Raw genomic sequence first — 19,682 nt, 5'->3', positions numbered from 1 at the left:
TTAATCCTCCCTTTCACAAGCTACGTTTACATGCTCCGAGTGCGGGTTTTTTTGGAGGGTGGGATGGGGAGACAGTTGAATCCTTGGTGTTACGTTTAATTGTTACTTTCAGTTAACCTTTAGACGTAGAAATATGTGCTAAACTCTAGGGGAAGCAAATGTTCCAACACAATTGTGTTCATATAATTTGCACAGCCTATCTGCATTTTATATGCTTTGTCGGCTTAAATGTTGGCTTTTGTAGTAGTCATTTTTAACTCTTTGCAGAAGTTTATGTGTTTAAACAAAATATCTGTGGTAGTCCTCTAAATTTTGTCCATGAAGATATCTCACATGGATTAAAAGACAGATCCTCTGTAAAACATCTAGCCTAGTAAATGACACCTGGTAAATTCTCGTTAGATCGAATTCCTCTGTTTTATGTATCAATTAGATATATTAATTGATCTTCAAAGCATAGATATATTTTTAAATCTTTAAAAAACTCTTGAAAGAAATTCACTAGAATTCACATAATATGTAGAGCATTTAAATTTTGATGTTTTCTCATCTTTTGATGTGGAGACTATTATAAAAATAATCCTGTATCAAAACAAAGATAATGTATCCGTAATTGCATTGATAAATTTTGCAGAATCCAATTGTCTTTATGAAAATCTTGTAATCTGGGTGAATCCTATTATAAAACATCATTTTAAATTTTAATTTGTTCTGCTTACATTTAGTTAAAAACTAGATCAGAAAAGTAGTGACATTTGAGTATCAAATAAGGCTTTATTTTGTGTGAAATCTAAGTGTCTCTCTTAACAGCCTAAATAGCATCTCATTGAGGAATTACCCCTTCTCTACCAATCCTACCCCCCAAAACTCATAAAAGGAGGCCATTAAGTATTTAGATACTTTTAAACAGTTATGTTATTTAAATCAAATGTTTATATTCTAATTTAATGTTAACTACAATTTGTAAGTTTAAAAATACTTTTTCTCTCTGTGCTTAGCACTTTCAGTTCCTCTTTAAGTAGGCTAGTGAACCTTTCCAGCCTGAACGTCATACGTATTTATGGTTTTTACACAATTTCAAAAATATCTGGCATTATGTGAGTGATATATATATATATCATTTTGATAATTGATCTTTTCTCAATCAGTGTATATACACACATGTCCTTTTGTGGCTTTATGTGATAATTACTAACACTGATGTACATTAATTCCTATGAATGAGGTACTTTTCTAAGTGATTTATATACAGCATGTTAACTTATTGAATCCTCACAACAACTCTATAAGCTAGTAGGTGGTATTATCCCCATTTTTCAGAGAGGAAGCTGAGGCACAGAAATGTTAAATAATTTGCCTAAGGTCAGATAGCTCATGACAGAGCCAGGATATGTGATAGTTTTATTTATCATATTTATATAGTTTTAAAAACATGTAACACTATACAGTATATTTTCTTGGAATCGTGGAGTATGTAGCAAAAGTATAAAAACATGCACTGGAATGATAAACACCAAATCAGAGTAAAAGTTCCCTTTGGAGAACTGGAGAGGAATAAAGGATCTAGGAACGGCCCATGGTTTCTCAGCAGTGACTGTACTGTCTTTAAAGTAACCTGAAGCAGATTTGGTAAAAGATTAAGGTTTGACCCAGCTAAGTGTTGGGTACTTGATCATTCATTATATTTTTTTTTCTAAACTTTGTTGTATGCTTGAAATCATAATAAAATAAAAAGTTCAGGTTTTTCATTTAAGAACATGTATAAAGCATCCCTCTGTTTCACCATTGTATATTTAGAAAGAGGACAGGGAAGGAGCTAGTGTTATTTTGTGTTGACTTCCTTTTAAAATACAAAGAACTTCTAACTTGGAAATATTTGAATTAAGAACCGTTGCCCTGCAGAGCTTCCTCTGCAGTAACTTCCCTTGCCTGGGCTCACCACTAACTGCTGCCAACCCTCTCAATGGCCCTGTGTTGCACTCCTAGCTTCTATTTCTGGCCTTACCCTACGGTGGGGGCTCATAGGTCTGGATTAGACCTAGTCCTGGGAAAGACAAAAGGTCAGAAACTATATAGTGGGGAGGAAGTAGGAAGATGGGGAGTCATTGTTCATTATGTTGGGAGAAGTGAGAAGAGAAGGAAAAGAGGAGATTTAAGACTCTGTCCTATCATTCCTCAGTCACCACCACTCCTGTTCCAAAAAACTAACTTAAGTAAACTTTGCAGAGATAAATTGCTAATAAGTTAAAGGTTGTCTGTATGCTCAAAGCTTAATTTACAAGCTCTATTTTGGTGAATAGTTCCCAGAGGAAAATTAAGTAGTAAATTAGAGTAAGTTCACTGTAGGTTCTATTTATGTGAATATTTACAATATGCCACAAACCATTTCAACTAAATGTCTGCTAACACCATAGTATTCTCTTCCTTTCATTCGTGCGGCAAATACTTACTGATTTCTTGCTATATGTCAGGTCTTCTTCTAGGTGCTGGGGATACTGAAGTAAACAAATAAGGGGAAAAGAATAGCCCTCGTAGAGCTTCAGTTTCTTGCATTTGTATGTGTGTGCACACACGCATGTTTGTGTGTATGTGTGGGGATAGACAGAATATGGAGATGGCAGATTATGTTAAGTATCATAGAGAAATAGAGTCCATTTGGGGGGGATAGGGGAGTATAGACTTTTTGACTTTGAGCCAGGAGTGGGAGGTTGTTGGGGCTTGCTGTTTTATGTAGGATGGGGTCAGAGAAGGTTTAAGACCTGAAGGAGGGGAAGAGTGGTAAAAGCAGAAGTATGCCTGGAATAGTGAAAGAATTGCAAGTGGGAGAGTGGTAGATGGATCAGAGAGTTAGCAAGTGAGAGGGCAGGGTTGTAGGGCTTTGTAGGGCTTTGTAGGGCTTCTAATGACGTTGGCATTTTACTGTGTGAGATGGGAAGTCTCAGCAGAGTTTTTGAGTAGAGATGTGACATAGTGTTTTATAAGGATCTGTCTGACTGCTGTACAGAAAGTAGACTACAGACGTGCAAGAGTAGAAGCGGGACGATTCTTAGGAGGTGGTTACAGTGATGCAGCTAAGGGATGGTAGTGGCTTGAACGAAGATGGGAGCAACAGAGGTGATGAAAAGTGGTAGGACAGTTTCTTGACTTGAATCCTTTACTAATTTCCCCATTACTAAACTCAAAAACTTACAGAGGTACTCCCTTCTGAAAATTCAAGGTCCTCACAGCCTGCCTTCCCAACATTGTCTACTCCTTTCATATACCCTACATTCTAACCAAACTCCATTATGTGACTTCCTGCTCCTTGACAGTTGCCCCATGCTTTATCTTTAGTGCCTGCCATTTCCTCTGTCTATTAAAATACTTCCCATTTCAAATTCTTTCTCCTTCATGAAACTTTTTCCTCATTTTCACCATTCTTCCTCTTCCCAGTCAAGCGAGATCTTTTTCTTAGAATCCTTTTAACCGCATTTTACTTCATTTGATGTTTATATTCTCCTTGCATTAATTACTCTTACTGTTTTCTTGTATTGTTCCCCCTAATTAATTGTAAGTTTCTTTAAGGTTATGATTCCTTTTACTCAGTTCTACCCCTCATAGAACCTAGCACAATTTTGTATGTAATAGATGCTCAGTAAATAGTGGGTTTATATACATTTTAATTTTTAAAAATAGTTTATTAAAGAAGCATACAGGCACATCATAGAAAATAGGCAAGCAAAAAAAAAAAAATCACATTCCCACTACCTAGAAATCCCCACAATTAACAGTTTAGTGCGTATCTTTCCACACGTTTTTGGACTTATTTATATATATGCACTTTTTACCAAGATGAAATATTTTCATACTGACTGTTATGTAGGTTTTTTTGTTTTAGTCAATTAGACTCCCCTTACTATTTCAGAAAATTTTCATCTAAACTAATATTCAAGGCCATATTCAAATTCTTCCCCAGTTGACCCAAATATGTCCCTTTACAACTGATTTGCCAAAATCAGCATCTATTCCATATTCTATTTTTCTCGTAATTAAAATTATGGAAGAATATACTTACTATAGAAAATTTGGAAAAATGTAAACTGGTATTCTCCATGATGGCAGAGACCCATCTGTTTTAATGCCTGACACAGAGTAGCACTCAATAAATATATATTAAAAGCAATAATAGAAGAAATATATCACTAGTCATCACAGTACAGAGAGACAACTGTAAACATTTTGGTTTACATTCAGTTTCGGGGTTTTTCCTATGGATATATGAGTGGTGTACACACACACATGTATGTATGTATGAATCATATTGTATCTTGGTGAACAAGTTTGTATGTAAATCTTTGTCTGGTTATTTCCATAGGACTGAGTCTTAGAAGTGGAGTTACTAAATCAAGGGGAAAGCCAGTTGTTTTCCAAGAGGTTGTTATAAAATCGCTCCTACCAGCAATCTGAGAGTACCCATCTTCCTGTAATCTCCTCACATGATCAGTAAAGACTCAGTTTTAAAATTGTTTTCCTGAATTTTTATTTTGGATTTAGGCTTTTTGGCAGTGAGGAATGTTTGCAAATTTAAAGTTTTTTGAAGGATTTAAACATGAGACATGTCTTTGTTTGATACGAGGTTAAAATTGCTTATTGCCGGGCTCTTTTTAAAATAACTTTGATTCTGTTATCAAGCTATTTAAATACAAGAAATACAGTATTATCTTCTAGAACTATGTTGTGCAGTACAGTAGCCACTAGCCACATGTGGCACTTGAAATAAAACTAGTCCAAAGTAAGATGTGCTTTAAGTGTAAAATACACACCAGATTTTGAAAACTAATGTAAAATATATATTTTACATTGATTACATGTTAGAAAAGTGTTTTGGGTACTTTAAGTTAAGTAAAATATATTATAATTAATTTTAGCTGTTTCTTTTTTTAGTTGGATGCTGGAAAATTTAAAATTGTTTATGTGGCTTATATTGTATTTCAGTTGGACAGTGCTGCTCTCAAGCGTGACACTGACGTTTTTATTTATGGAAAAGATATATAAGATTAACTTCACTGTTCTAGAAAGTAGTAAATAGGTTTTTAAAAATCACTTCTTACATTTAAGTCTGTCATCTTGTTTTTCATAGTATACATGGTTCGCACAGCCATTTTTCAAATTATGTGTTAGATTACGAATTATAACTTACTGCAGTTCTTGTGCTCTGAAAGAAAGACATATAGGAGGACTTGGGAAGAGTGTTAAGAAACTTACCTGAGGAATTGATCCTTCATCTAAGAATTGAAGGATGTGTGAGAATGTTTTAGGCACTGGGACTGCAGGTGCAAAGAACCTGTGGCACAAAAGAATGTTATTGTCTGCCTTTCAAAAGCTGAAAGCAGGCCCATCTTAGAGCATTGGAAACAATGGGGGAAGGGAGGAGGAGTCATGACTGGAGAGATGGGAATAGCTTGTAGACTTTATTAAAGATGTTTTTAAAGATCTTTATCACAACCAGGGGATTGATATGATCAGATTGACTTTTAAAAAGATTACTTCGGTTGGGTATGATTGAATACCAGTCAGGGAGACTAGTTTAGATGATAATGGCAGCTTAGACCAGAATGGAGTCAGGGAAGCTGGAAAGAGATACAGATATACCAGAACTGAGGGATTTCTGAGGTAAAAGTCATTCTTTAGAGATAGTGGAGGGTGGAGAGCTTTGCCAAGGGTGGCTCTTAAGTTTTTGCCTTCATACCCAGGTGGGTAGAAGGACCATTCACTGAGTTAGAGAGCCCTGGAAGAGGACCAGTTTTGAGGAAGAAAAACTTGAGTTCTGTTTTTGTTAAGTTCAGTTTGAGGTCTTTGAGAAGTTCAAGTGGAAAGGACTGGTAGAGAGTTGACTTGGCTGGACTGGGGCTCAGTTTTGAGGGCTGGCCTGTAGGGATAAATCGGGGAATCCTAGAAATTGGTCATTAAAGCCTTAAGTATATGAGATAGTTTTGGGGAGAGCTGAGTAAGAAGAGAGCCTACATGAAACGTGGAAGAACTTAAGTGCTACTAAATTGAGTACGTTTAATGCTTGTGAGAAATTTTCAGTTTGTTTTGAAGACTACTTGTAAAAGTGAGAGTAAGGAGTAGTTGGATCAAATAAGTTAAATACTTCTCTTTGACATATGTGTTATCAAGTAGATAACCTGATACAATGTTTATTTGATTTGGAGACATACCTTTTTCTTGGAGCAGAAAACAAACTGGGCTTCCCAAACTATACAACAGGCTGAAAACAATTATGAGTAAGTATTGATGTTTTTGCTACATTAAGAGGTGTAAGGAAAAATTATGTAATTATCTCCATAAATACTGAAAAGACATTTTAAAACACATTTTTGATTTTTTTTAACAAAGCAACTTAAAATAAGAATTACTGGATAATTCTGTAATAGGATAAAACATATGTACCTCAAGCCAAATATCAGTATCTTCATTAAGGGAGAACACTAGATGCCTGCCATCGCCACTGCTATGAGATTTGGTGTTGGAGGCATTAGCCAGCACAACCAATAAGGAAAAACAGACCTAAGAATTGGAAAGGAAAAGGTCAAACTACCTGAATTTGCTTATGGTGTAATGCTGTACTTATACAAGTACCAAGTAGCTTTCAATTGTATGAACAGTACTCACCAGTTAGAAAATACAAGTAGAGATCCCATTTTACATGGGTAGCAAAAACAAAAAGGTAAAATACCCAACAATAAATTTAACAACAAATGTAAAAACCCTATGTTGCTAAGATTCAAGTTTTATGTTAAATAAAATTAACAATTCTGTGTTTAGGTAATAGAGGAGATCATTCCTAAGTCACATTTTCTTCTTCTTTAAATGTTAACTTTGATGCTTTTCAAAGCAAGACTTCTATGAGTAGGATCTTTAATATTTGCATACATCTTAATGAGACCACAGTTTTTTAAATGGATGAAATGTATACTGTATCTGCCTCACCCACCCTCCTAAGTGGGTATTTTCGTTGGAGTTTTCTTCCTAGTCATTGCTTATATTTTGTAATATTTTCTGTTTTGCTATAGTTTACCATCTCTCAACTTAATGTTTGTTGTGTAGATGCAGAAATCTTGACCTGGAGTATTTGTAGATAAGACATGTATGCTACAGTGACACTCAAAATCTGAAGCATTGATTTATTTTCTTAAGGCTTTTGTTTTTAGCAGCTGTTTATAAAAAGTAATGAAATAGTATAAAACTAACATTAAGAGATAATTTAACTCTTTTTACATTGGATATTTTTAATAGCATCTTTGCTCCTAAAAAAAAATTTATACCAACAGTTTCAGGGCCAGCCTGTGGCCTAGTGGTTAAGTTTGGTGCCCTCAGCTTTGGTGGCCTGGGTTTGGTTGCTAGGTGTGGACCTACACCACTCGTTGGCAGCCATGTTGAGGTGGTGACCCACATACAAAATAGAGGAAGAATGATAACGGATGTTAGCTCAGGGCAAATCTTCCTCAAGCAAAAAAGAGGAAGATGGCAACAGATGTTAGCTCAGGTTAAATCTTCATCAGAAAAAAAAAAAAGTTTCAGGTATCAAATTTAAATTTTTCTTAGCTGAAGCCCAAACAGACTTTGAATGTTCATTACTTAATACTTGTAGTTAAGTCACCATTTCTTCTTACTCCTTTCCGTATTTCAGACTCATTCCCCTATATTGTAATGAGCCAGCAGATGATAGCTTTCTGTCGTCTTAGGTTTCAGAAGTTTACTTGAAACATACTGCAAGTGTTACACCTAAATAAAAAGTGCAGATTTTTAATCAGATTACCAGTGACTTGGAATCCTGGAAGTGGAGGAAAGTTTCTGTTGTTGCTGCTGTTCACATATTCATTTCTTAATGTTCAAGTACAAGTGAAACTGATTAATTTTTTAAATGTTTTGTTTTTTCCAAGAATTCCATAACATTTAAATTATATACATAATTATATCTGTTTCAAGGATTGTTGCAGTACTTCAAATCTGATCCTTTAAGGAAAACTTCCAAATTTCATTTTTGAGGGAAGTAGTGAAGATTTAATGTTGTGAACTCCTCGTTTTTGAAATCTTAAGAGCGTTAAATTTCTTAGTGATATTCTCAGGTAGATGTGTATGACAGAACTTTAAGGAAATTGTACAATCAAAGCACTGCAAGTTAGGGAAAACTTTTTATAAGAAAAAGTACTATTTCATTGATTTACATGTATTAATGAGTTGAGCAGTGACGTTTAGAGACATTTATGTCATCCCCAGACTTATAAAGTCCAGTAATATCCTTATCCTCTGGAAGCTTAACGCAGTGGTTCTCAGCCTTCACTAACCATCAGAATCATCTTTGAGACTTTTTTTAGAATGCAGATATTCAGGTCTGCCTATTCTATTTAAAAAAAAAACTTAATACAAAGCTAAAGCTAAAACAGAGAAGCATTGGTTTATAGTCTACTAGGGGAGAAAAACATGGAAACAAAGTTGATTAACTTTGTTAAACGTAATACAAGAGGTAGATATAAAGGAGGAGGATTAATTCAGACAGGCAGCCTGACATAATGAAAAGAACACTGGCTTTAATGTTAGAGCCCTACTTTCCATACTTACTTTTTGTGGGACCTTGAACAGATTATTTGACCTCTCTGAGCCTGTTCCTTCATCTATAAAATAGATGGTTGAATTTTTTTTTTAGAGATTGGCACCTGAGCTAACAACTGTTCCCAATCTTCCTTTTTTAAAAATTTATTTTCATTTTTATTCTTCTCCCCAAAGCCCCCCAGTACAGAGTTGTATATTCTAGTTGTGAGTGCCTCTGGTTGTGCTGTGTGGGACGCCACCCAAGCATGGCTGGACGAGCAGTGCCATGTCCACGCCCAGGACCCGAACCGGCGAAACCCTGGGCCACTGAAGCAGAGCACACGAACTTAACCACTCGGCCACGGGGCCGGCCCCTAGATTGTTGAATTTAAATTGAATAGTATATGAATAAGTACCAGGCACAGTACCTGTCACGTAATAACTTGATAAATATTGGTGATCTCACTTCACAGAAAATTTCATGCCTGAGTAGAGTTTTGAGGGCTTAGTAAAAATGGATTCTCTGGACAGATAAGAATAGGAAATCAGAAGTGGCATATGTGTCAACCTAGAGATAACATGGTGCCAGTGGAAACTGGGGGTAGTTTTGTCTGGCTGGAGCAGAGGGAGTATCTTGGCCATGTTGGCAAGATAAGGAGTTTCAAGTGGACTTCAGTAATCCCAGCCAAAAGTAATGAGGCCCTGAAATAAGGTATTAGTCATGGGATGTTAAATGTAGTAAGAGATGTTAAGGATTTAATTTATGGGAGCGGGATGGCAAAGTGGGAGCAATCAGGGGTAACACTCAGATTTCTGGACTTAGGATTCAGAATATTGTATAGGAATAAGTTTGTTCTTTGAGTAGAGGTTGACTTCAGTTTTGAAATTGGAGAATCTGAGATGTCTTTGGGACATCCAGATAGAGATATTTAAAAAGACATTTTTTGGGTAGGTAGGTCTGGAGTTTGGGCAGCCTGCAAATAGATAGAGGTTTGGGCATTATGAACATATGAAAACAAAAGGTGGATGAGATCTCTCAGGGATAGAAATAGTAGCTATAGGGAGGCCAAGGCCTGGGAACGGTGACATTTACGAGGCGAGCCAAAAAAGCAGATCCATTGAAGGAAGGTAAAGAAAGGATGTGATAGGTAGGAGGAGAATCTGGAGAGAATGCCTCTCGGAAATGATTTTTCACTTAAAAATGTATTTTAGACATCTTTCCCTATTAGTAATATAGCTTTATCTTTTTTTTTAACTGGCTACACTTTTTATTTACCCTATTGCTTATTGACAGATATTTGTTTTCAGTTGCTTTTTTTAAAACAATGTAGGAATTAACATTTTTGTGGAAATATCTTTGCATATTTACATGAATGCATCTTTAGGATACATTCCTATAGATTAAATTGCTTAATCAAAAAGTGCATTAGGGGCCGGCCCAGTGGCGCAGTGGATAAGTGTGCATGTTCCGCTTCTCTGTGGCCCAGGGTCCACCGGATCAGATCTTGGATGCAGACATGGCACTGCTTCACACGCCCTGCTGTGGTAGGCCTCCCACATATAAAGTAGAGGAAGATGGGCACGAATGCTAGCTCAGGACCAGGCTTCCTCAGCAAAAAGAGGAGGGCTGGCTGGAGTTAGCTCAGGGCTAATCTTCCTCAAAAAAAAAAAAAAGAAAGTGCATTGAAATTTTTGAACTATTAGTAAATTGCCTGAAGTATGTGAACCAGTATATACTCCCACCAGTAGTATCTTTAATTTTATCCTTAAAGTGGTTTGCTTCCTAAATTGAGGGTAGTATGAATTTGAAAAATAAGTAGTATTTTTTTGTTACTTTTATGCAAAATTCTATAAAGAGAAGAGGAACTTGCATTTATCAGATTACTTGGTTCATTCAAACAGTGTAATTTAAGAATGCATTTTGTCCTTGCAAGCACCAGATCAAGGAGGAGTTCTTTCTTTGTTTTAAAAGCAGCTCTGGGGGCCTGGCCCCATGGTCGAGTGGTTAAGTTCGCATGCTCCGTTTGGGTGGCCCAGGGTTTCAAGGGTTCAAAGCCTGGGCGTGGACATGGCACCACTCATCAGGCCATGCTGAGGCAGCCTTCCACATGTCACAACTAGAAGGCCCCACAACTGAAATATGCAACTATGTACTGGGGGGATATGGGGAGAAAAAGCAGGAAAAAAAAAGAATATTGGCAATAGTTGTTAGCTCAGGTGCCAATCTAAAAAAATAAATAAATAAATAAAAGAAACTCTGTTCCCTCCTCTTATATGCTGGAACCAATAAATTGGATTTACAGGAAGTGGATCAGAAGGAAAGAGAATGATAGTATTATTGTGAGGTGGATTAAACCTTGAACAAAATGGATGCATGCAAACAATTTTTGTTATTATTGTAGACGTACTGACAGTACCAACACAAATTCTGTGCTAAGATTTTGTACAGAAATATTTTGAATTTTTTTTTTTTTTTGCTTCTTGTAGCAAACTTGAAGCAATGGCTCCAAGACTGTAAAATGAGTTATTCTTGTAAAACTGATCATAGGAGCATCAATGTCTTCGAAAATACCCAGAGTAGAAATACTGCAGAAGTTTTAAGTTGCTTTAAATTGCACTGCTTACATAACTTAAAGGTAAAAAATGTGGACAAATTTCAAGCTTGTTTTTTGTTGGGTTTTAATTACCTGACGTTCTTCACCACACCTGTATGGAAGGACCCACTGTCTTTGCCTAACCTCAGTGATACTAATAGTCTTTGGGGAGAAATTGACTGTTAGTTTGGGTCATTTTCTCTAAAATCTTCAGGGTCCCTTTTGTCAGACTTTTCTTTATTTTGGGTTATGACCTCTTTCTGATTTGTAAATTTAGGTTCGTAAAATCAATTTAGGGGGTCATGCCCACCTAGTAAGAAAAAATGAAATAGAACTAAACATATCAAGAGTGCACAGAGAGTAAAGGTAAGTACGGTTTGGTGAAAACTTTTTTTTAATATGTGTGTGTATACATTGGGTCATCGTGCAAAATGTATTTCTTCTGTGGGTTATGGGGGAAAAAAGTTTGAAGAATTCCACTTTATATGACAGGCTAATTCTCAAATCATTTCTAACCAAAGGTATAATGGTACATTGCAAATAATAAATGTTAACTATTATTTTTCTTTTTACCCTTTAGTCTTTCTACCTCTCAGGAGAAAGTAAAACTTTAAACCAAGCAACAACACCATTAAAAGGTCAACTGGCTACAAATCTGTTTGCCATGGGCATTCCTTCCATAGTTTCCATGAAGTTGTCAATTCAGGTATACCCACTTGTGGCATTACCTGCATATACCACATGCACTCATGAGCACCATTTTGGAATGTGTTTATATTTGATTTTTCAGATATGCAAAGCTTTTGTTTTATGATAGTTCACCCCAAGAATGTCATTATATGTTATTAACTGTGCATGATTTCTGACTATTTTTAAGCCTTGTTCATTGTCTGGTTTCCTTCTGTTGCCTCACGTGTCTCTAGGTCTCCCTTGTTTCAGCTGATGGGTGGTCAGAGAACAAATCAAAGTAAAACTAATAGCACTTGGCAGAGACATAATTTGTGAGGTAAATCTGCTGTTACATAGGTCATATTTTGAGGCCAGATTTGTGAGTTATAGATTATCTAGGACATTTTCTGCTTCCTTTTTCATTAGCTCAGATAATTGAATTTTAGCTGCATTTGGTTGCAGTTTTATAACTTTTCCTAAATGCTTTTTTCTCTAAAAGATGAGTTGCTCTCATGGTGGGCATTTATAATATAGTGAGTGGCACTGTCAGAGGAAGGGCAGCTGCCAAGGGCCTGCCCAGGTGTACATATTTTAACTAGAGACTAGAGTGCTGTCTTTAGTTTTGACAGTCTACAAAGTATTTTTTTTTTTTCCAGGACACCTCAGGCTCTTTAGGTTTAACTCATCAGTCTTGACTGAAATGCTAATTTAAAACTTTATAGCAAGAGGGGGCTGGCCCGGTGGCGCAGCAGTTAAGTTCGCACGTTCCGCTTCAGCGGCCTGGGGTTCACCAGTTCGGATCCCGGGTGCGGATGTGGCACCACTTGGCAAAAGTGGTAGGCGTCCCATGTATAAGGTAGAGGAAGATGGGCATGGATGTTAGCTCAGGGCCAGGCTTCCTCAGCAAAAAGAGAAAGATTGGCAGTAGTTAGCTCAGGACTAATCTTCCTCAAAAAAAACTTTATAGCAAGAAATTTCTTTCAGAGCATGTCAGCTGAATGCAAAATCTGTGGAAAAATTTACATGAAGTACTAAAGAAAGTTGCTGGGAGCAGAGAACGAGGGTGAGGGAAATTAGTTGGACTATCCAGAGGAGCATCACACTCTGAGACACCAGCTGACACCTCCACTTAAGCTGAGAAACTGCCTCATATCGAAGCAGATATTCATCTCAGCTGGTCTGTTAAAACACACGAGCAAATTTCTGTCCTGTAGCTGTTTTTTCTCCTAGCTTGCATGTAAGTACTACTCCTCTCAATATTCTTTCTTCAAACAGATTGCAGCACAAACGATCGGATTTGTTTTCTTTCATGTGTCACATTTCAGGCCAGCGTCTCTCCGATCACACTTACTTACCTTGATTGAACTTAGATTTTCCTGACTTGTTTGGTGGAGCACTAGGAGACCAGAGCTAGGATTATAGAAACCTAGTCGAGGGGTGAAGAAGGAGGCAGTGCAAGATTGGTCAGTGGAATAAACGCCCCAGCAAGAACAATAATGATGTATTCAGTTCCTGCTGTGAGCCCGGCCCTGAGGATGTAGTGGTCAACAACAGAGGCCTATGCATGCACAACATTTCCAGTCTTTTGAGCTCAAGTAAAGTGACTGGCAAGAGCAGTTTCAGTGGAGTGGCAGGAGGGAAGCCAGATTGTGCTGGGTGGAGGAATGAGTGGGAAGTTAGGAGGTAGAGACAGTGAATAGACAGGGCCCTTTCAGAAAGCTTGGTAGTGAGGAGCAGGGAGAGCCAGCGGGGCATGGAGGGGAGGGGTCTGTTTGCTCTGATTTGTTTGAGGATGGAAGCGTCCTGAACATTTCCAGGCTGATGAGAAAGCATCAGTTAGTAATGGAGAAATTCAGAGAGCCCCCTGAGCAAGCAACTGAGAAAGAAAACAGAAAGGGTTATCTATAGACGATATTGTGGATGTAAGCAAGATTTTAGTGAAGGGACAGGAAATTAAAATATAGTTCCTACTTTTTGATTCTGTTTTCATTGTAAGGTTTCAGGGAAATTAGGGTGGCTAATTTGTTCAGCAGCTATATAATATGAGCAGAGAATACTAGGGGGAAAAAACTGTTTTCCAAGGGCTAATGCATCTATCCTCATTGCTGATTTGGTTTTGTTGCCTTTGTTATCAACAGTTATCCAATGTCATTTATTCAATTTCAAGTCAAAGTACCTTTTGGGAATAATAGGTAGTGAACTCTCACATGTGGTCAGTTGATATGACGAGTAAAAGGTGAAACAGTTTCTAATGTTTTTATTTATCTTATTTGATTTTTACTCTGAAACTATACAAACATAAGTAAAATGCCTTATGGATTTGCATAGAAGGTTAAAATATACAGTAAAAGAAAAGCTGTTAGGAATTTTTGAAAACTAGCGTCTAGAAAATGATAACTCTTATTGCTGGTTTAGCAACGTGCATTGAAGAGTAGGAATGTGTGTTACTGCTCCTGTTGTCCTTTACATTATGTATATGATATTTGTACTTTTGTGAATCATCCTAATTGACATCAAAACCAAGAAGACAGAAAATGTGTCACTTTTGGCAGTCTGGTCTTTCGAGGCTGATCAATTTAGGTATAAAGATATTTTGCTGCTTATTTTCATTGTTTACTGCATTTTTACCACCACATACATTAATATTGAAACAAGAGATTCACTTCTTGGTATTTTTGTTGGTTATGCTTTCTTCATCTTAGCTTGTAAGCATCTTTGTTTCTCCTTCCGAATTATTGTGGAAGTTTGAGAAACATTTTTCTGAATAACTCAGAAACCTTTTAGGGAAGATTCTTGTAATTCTAATATTTACTGTCAATTGTTTCTGCAATAAGAAACTTTTCAAATATTTTATTAGCTTGTAACTCATTTACCACCTACTAGTTTTACTACCATGAGGGATTATTTAACCTCTTAAAGTTTTTATTTCTTAGCTGTAAAATGAAGATAATAATTCCTACCTCATAGCATAGTGTGAGGACTAAATGAGATAGTTCGTGAATGCTTTTCATGTAGTATCGACACATAGTAAGCACTGAATAAATATTAACTTGATATTGCTATAAGCAGAGAACGAAAGCACATAGAATATACTATCCATTTAACAAATGTCTTAAATAATACTGCATATTATTATGCAGTTGAAGACATATTGATACAGTTGATGTCTATGATGTCTTGGGTTTTTGTTTTTAAATTGGCAAGTTTGAAGGAATTATGAGATCTCTTAAAAATATTCAGCTTTAGGATTGTGGGAGTTTGATTAAGTAGCCTTAAAGTTTGCAGCCTCTTGAAGGGAGGATGATAGTCCTAAAAATAAACAACAACAAAGCCTTTCTCAATTCTTTACTTAAAAACGTCTATTTTTAGAGGGTCTCCCTGTTTTGTTAGCTGCCTTTGAGCTAATATGCTGAGGACAAAACACTCAAAAAGAAAAAATGAAAATTATCATTTTTGTAGATTTTAAATTTTAGAGGCATGAAAACTTTTGTGACATTGTGGTCCAGTCATCTCTAGATGTGTTGAAAACCAGAAAGTTAGCTAAAATCCAAACCTTTATATAGCTCAAAAGAAGGGCTTTTTCTTCTCTTTCTTTATGACAAGATGACTATCAAACAGGAACGTAGGCTGGGCAGATTCATTGACAGTACATTTCAATAGTATCTTAAAACTCCCATGAGGATCTTACAGTATAGGTTTGAATAATTTGAACTACTGTAATAGGCAACATTTGTAATGCAAATTGATGTTTTTAATTGCTTATGTAACATTGTCATTGATTTTTCTAAAGAAAATGCAAATTTTTTTTTCACTCAAATGATTTAACAAGTGACTAATTATAAACCTCAGACATATTGTGGTAAAAAGGTAGTGAATTTTTTGGGTGTGATCCATTAAATAAACCTTGCTGGTGTAGTTTGTACTATTTAAGTCAGTGGCATAACTTCAGATACAGTCGTTTATCTTTCTTTTCCCTCTTCTTCCCACACCATCCTTTCTGCTTGTGTTCTCCTTCACTCCCCTGCACTCCCAGTCCCTATAAAAATAAGTTTGGGGTGAAGGGTCCTCAGTAAAGCTGGATTGTAATTTTGGTGTGCTTATCTGGCCTTCAAAGTTGATGCACTCATTGATGCAGCTGGGCTGGTGCCCTGGGAAAGCTGGGAGTTTCTCTCTGTTGAGTTTTTAGCTTGTCTGGAAGGAACTCTCAATGTTTGATTCCAGGAGATTGCTAGAGGGCCTCTTAGAGATCCCACCACTACCACCAGATGTGAGCTCAAAGACTTTTAGGGTAGTTAATACTTTGTGTGGATGATGGAGAGTAGAGTGATGGTCAAGGATTAACTCTCTCTTAGAGGAATCTATAGAATCCTTTCCATCCCAACCAGGCACCTTCTTAGAATTCTTTATTCTTGTGGTCTTTCCTCTAACTATAGTATCTATAGTCAGTTTACTTCAAGGTACTGGTGAGAGCTTCTGGGGTGCATTGTCCTTTTCCTCTTCATAACCTCCATCTTTTAACAGACTGGTCCCTTGAATTGGTTCAGAGGTTATGGTCTTTGTCCTTCAACCTTGGGTATTATATTGTATTTTCTAGGATTGGTTATAGAAATTAGCAATAAAGTCAACCTTGTGTATCTTTAGTGTGGTTGGTAATAGTTTTCTTTCTTTAGTTTTTTTTTTTTTTTTTTTTGATGAGGAAGATTTGCCCTGAGCTAACCTCTGTTGCCAATCTTCCTCTTTATTTGCTTGAGGAAGATTAGCCCTGAGCTAACATCTGTGCCAGTCTTCCTGTGTTTTGCATATGGGATACCTCCACAGCATGCCTGCTGAGTGGAATAGGTCTGCATCTGGGATCCAAACCTGCAAACCCAGGCCGCTGAAGCAGAGCACACGGAACCTTAACCACTCAGCCATGGGGCCGGCCCTGGTAGTATTTTTCTTAAATGACCTATTCTTTCAGTGACCTTTTAAAGTATATGTAGAGTCATGTGAATGTTTGTGCCAACTCAGCAAACATTGACTTAGATTTTTGTTAAGGGGAGATTATTTGAGGTACAGACTTCGTGAAAGTTAAAATGTGATGATGGTTGATAACTTACTGAGTACACAGAATGTGCCAGGTACTGAAGGTCTGTTATCTGTAGTCCTCACAACAGCATTGAAAGGTAGGGACTGCTAGTCCCTTTTTATAGATAGGAAACTGAAACTCAGAGAGGGCAAACTCACATAGTAAGTGGGGAAACTGGAATCTGAACCTAGGATCTATCTGACCTCAAGTCAAAGATCTTTCCCCCATACCATGCTACGTCTTGAGACATTCATATATTGCCTTAAATCCCAGAATAAGGCAAGGGATGAATAAGCAAAACTTTTTTTAATAAAATAGTATATTTATAACTATGGTCATGTGTTCATTCACTTGTAATGTAATTGCTGTTAATCTAAATATATTGATTTTATGAGAAACATTTTTTGTTCTTTATTGATGTATAGCATTCATAGAGCGAAGCTCAAAAATCTTAAGTATACGACAGGATGAATCTTTACAAATGTTATTTGCCCTTCTAACCACTCCCCAGATCAAGAGATAGTTGACACTATTAGCATCCAGCAGGCTCTTTTATGCCCCCTTCCAGTCAATACTCTACCCTGTAGGTAACCACTATTCTCAATTACCACCATGGATTAGTTTTGCCTGTTTTGAACCTCACAGAAATGGAGTCATATAATATGTATTTTGGGTGTGTTTATCTTTCTTTCACACATTATGTAGTAATAGTCATCCATGTTGTTGCTTGTCATAATAATTCATTTCATTGCCATGTGTCCCATAGTATGTATATACCACGATTTATTTTAACCATTTTCCTGTTGGTAGACATTTGGGTTATATTCAGTTAAGAATGAAGTTGTTATGAACAGTCTTGTATATGTCTTTCAGTGAACAGTCCTGTACATATCTTCATATCTTTTTAGTGCATAAAATGTACTCACTTTTGTGGGCTATATACCTGATACAGCTTTAGTAGCTACTGCCTAACAATTCTCTAAATGGGTATACCACTTTACTCTCCCACCATTAAAGTATGAGAATCCTAGTTGTTCCACATCTTTGCTGTCAGTAGGTATGGTTAAAATTGTTTTAATTTTAGCCATTCTGGCGGGTGTGTCTTATTGTGGTTTTAATGTACATTTCCCTGATGACTTTTCGTATACTTATTGGCCATTTGAGTATCCTCTTTTGTGAAATATCTGTTCACATATTTTGGCCATTTTTCTATTGGGTTGACTCATAGCTTTGTAGGAATTCTTTACATATTCTGGATATGAGTTCTTTGACAATTACATGTATTGCAAATATCTTTTCCCAGGCAATGGCTTGCCTTTTCACTCTCTTAATGTTCTTTTGAGGAACAGAAGTTTTTAATCTTAATGAAGTCCAATTTATCAATTTTTTCTTTTATGATTACTGCTTTCTGTGTCTTATTTAAAACATTTTGCCTTTCCTAAAGTCTTGAAAATAATCTCTTACGTTATCTTCTAGAAGGTTAGTTGTTTTACTTTTCACATTTAGGTCTACAATCTATCTGCAGTTGATTTTGTCTAAGATATTAGGTAGAATCAAAGACTTTTCCCCGTGTGGATATCCAGTTGACCTAGCACCATTTGTTGAAAAGACTGTCCTTTCCCCACCACACTGCAGTGGTATCTTTGTTATCACATGACCATGTAGCTTTAAACCAGCTTTAATATCTTATAGTTTAAGTCCTCAAACTTTGTTCTTCTTGAGAAACTGTTTTTAAATGGCCATATAGTTGGGCCCATTCCTCTTTTCATTCTTCTGCCTTCCCAGACCTACCTTGCCATTTGGCCCGAAAGCTTTCAACTACAGACTTATCTCTTCTTTTTCATGACCATTTCAGACTTGAGGCTAGAACTCCTTAAGCAAGTGTAGTTCCTGTTCTTGTGAGAGATTAATACTGGATCACTTTCACCCTTCATATGCTCTGTCACCCTGGCTGCTGATCTGGCACAGGGCTCAGAGTTCCACGGCTGATTGCTGCAGGACTTGTGGATTGTTACCCTAACCCCTCTGTATTGGACCTCTTATACCAGAATTTCCAAACCAAAGACCCTTTTATTTTCATGGTTAGTAGCCCTGAAGGTCTTCTTTGGCTTGATATTTAATTGCTGTTATTCACCTGATTGTCCCCTAGTCTTTCTGTAAGGATATGATTTCCCATGGACAAATCTACAAAGTACAGGAGGTCCCCTGAAATTCTCTATCTCCATGCTCTCACTATCTGTAGCATACCCCATTTACTGCTCAACCATGAGAGCCTCATGTCTACTGTTTGTAAATACTATGGCTTGAATCTTTCCTAGGTACCCACATTACTTGTTTACTCCCCTCTAACAGGTCTTAGAATAAGCAGACATAAAAATGGCAAGGTGAACACACCCCCTTCCCCGCAGACACCACACACAAACACACACACAGACACGCACACACGAGTGCTTGTTTAGGTTATAAAGAAATTGGACAAGTCATTTCAGACTCCTTGTGGTATGGAGTAAATAGTCCATTAAGAAGATGAAAAAACATTTATTGAGGTTGCTTTGTGCCAGGCACAGTATTAAAGTAGCTCATCTATCCCTTTTCTTTTTTCCTGTGAAGAAGGAATAGCTATTTAAAGTCCATATTTTCTATGTAAAAAAAAAAAAAAGGTGGATTTGTCTAAGTCAAACTTAATACAGTCATTTGTTGCTTAACAACAGGGATACATTCTGAGAAATGTGTTGGTAGGCGATTTTGTCATTGTACAAACATCATAGAGTGTAGCT

The 19,682-nt window shown here is 36.8% G+C and overlaps 1 protein-coding gene across 8 annotated transcripts in view; it reads left to right on the top strand.

Annotated features, from left to right (window-relative positions):
• Positions 1–19,682, top strand: part of AFTPH (aftiphilin) — a 67,861-nt gene that overhangs the window by 1,268 nt on the left and 46,911 nt on the right. For 2 of the 8 annotated variants that reach the window (XM_070235368.1, XM_070235367.1), the window contains exon 2: positions 11,749–11,874. The exons of the other annotated variants lie outside the window; for them this stretch is intronic. The gene's annotated coding sequence lies outside the window, so the exon portion shown is untranslated. The remainder of the gene's footprint in view (positions 1–11,748; positions 11,875–19,682) is intronic. 8 annotated transcript variants of the gene reach the window in all.

The sequence above is a fragment of the Equus caballus genome, chromosome 15, assembly GCF_041296265.1.
Source record: "Equus caballus isolate H_3958 breed thoroughbred chromosome 15, TB-T2T, whole genome shotgun sequence".
Classification (NCBI taxonomy): Eukaryota; Metazoa; Chordata; class Mammalia; order Perissodactyla; family Equidae; genus Equus; species Equus caballus.
The sequence above is the reverse complement of the archived record's forward strand: the minus strand, read 5'-3'. Positions and strand labels throughout refer to the sequence as shown.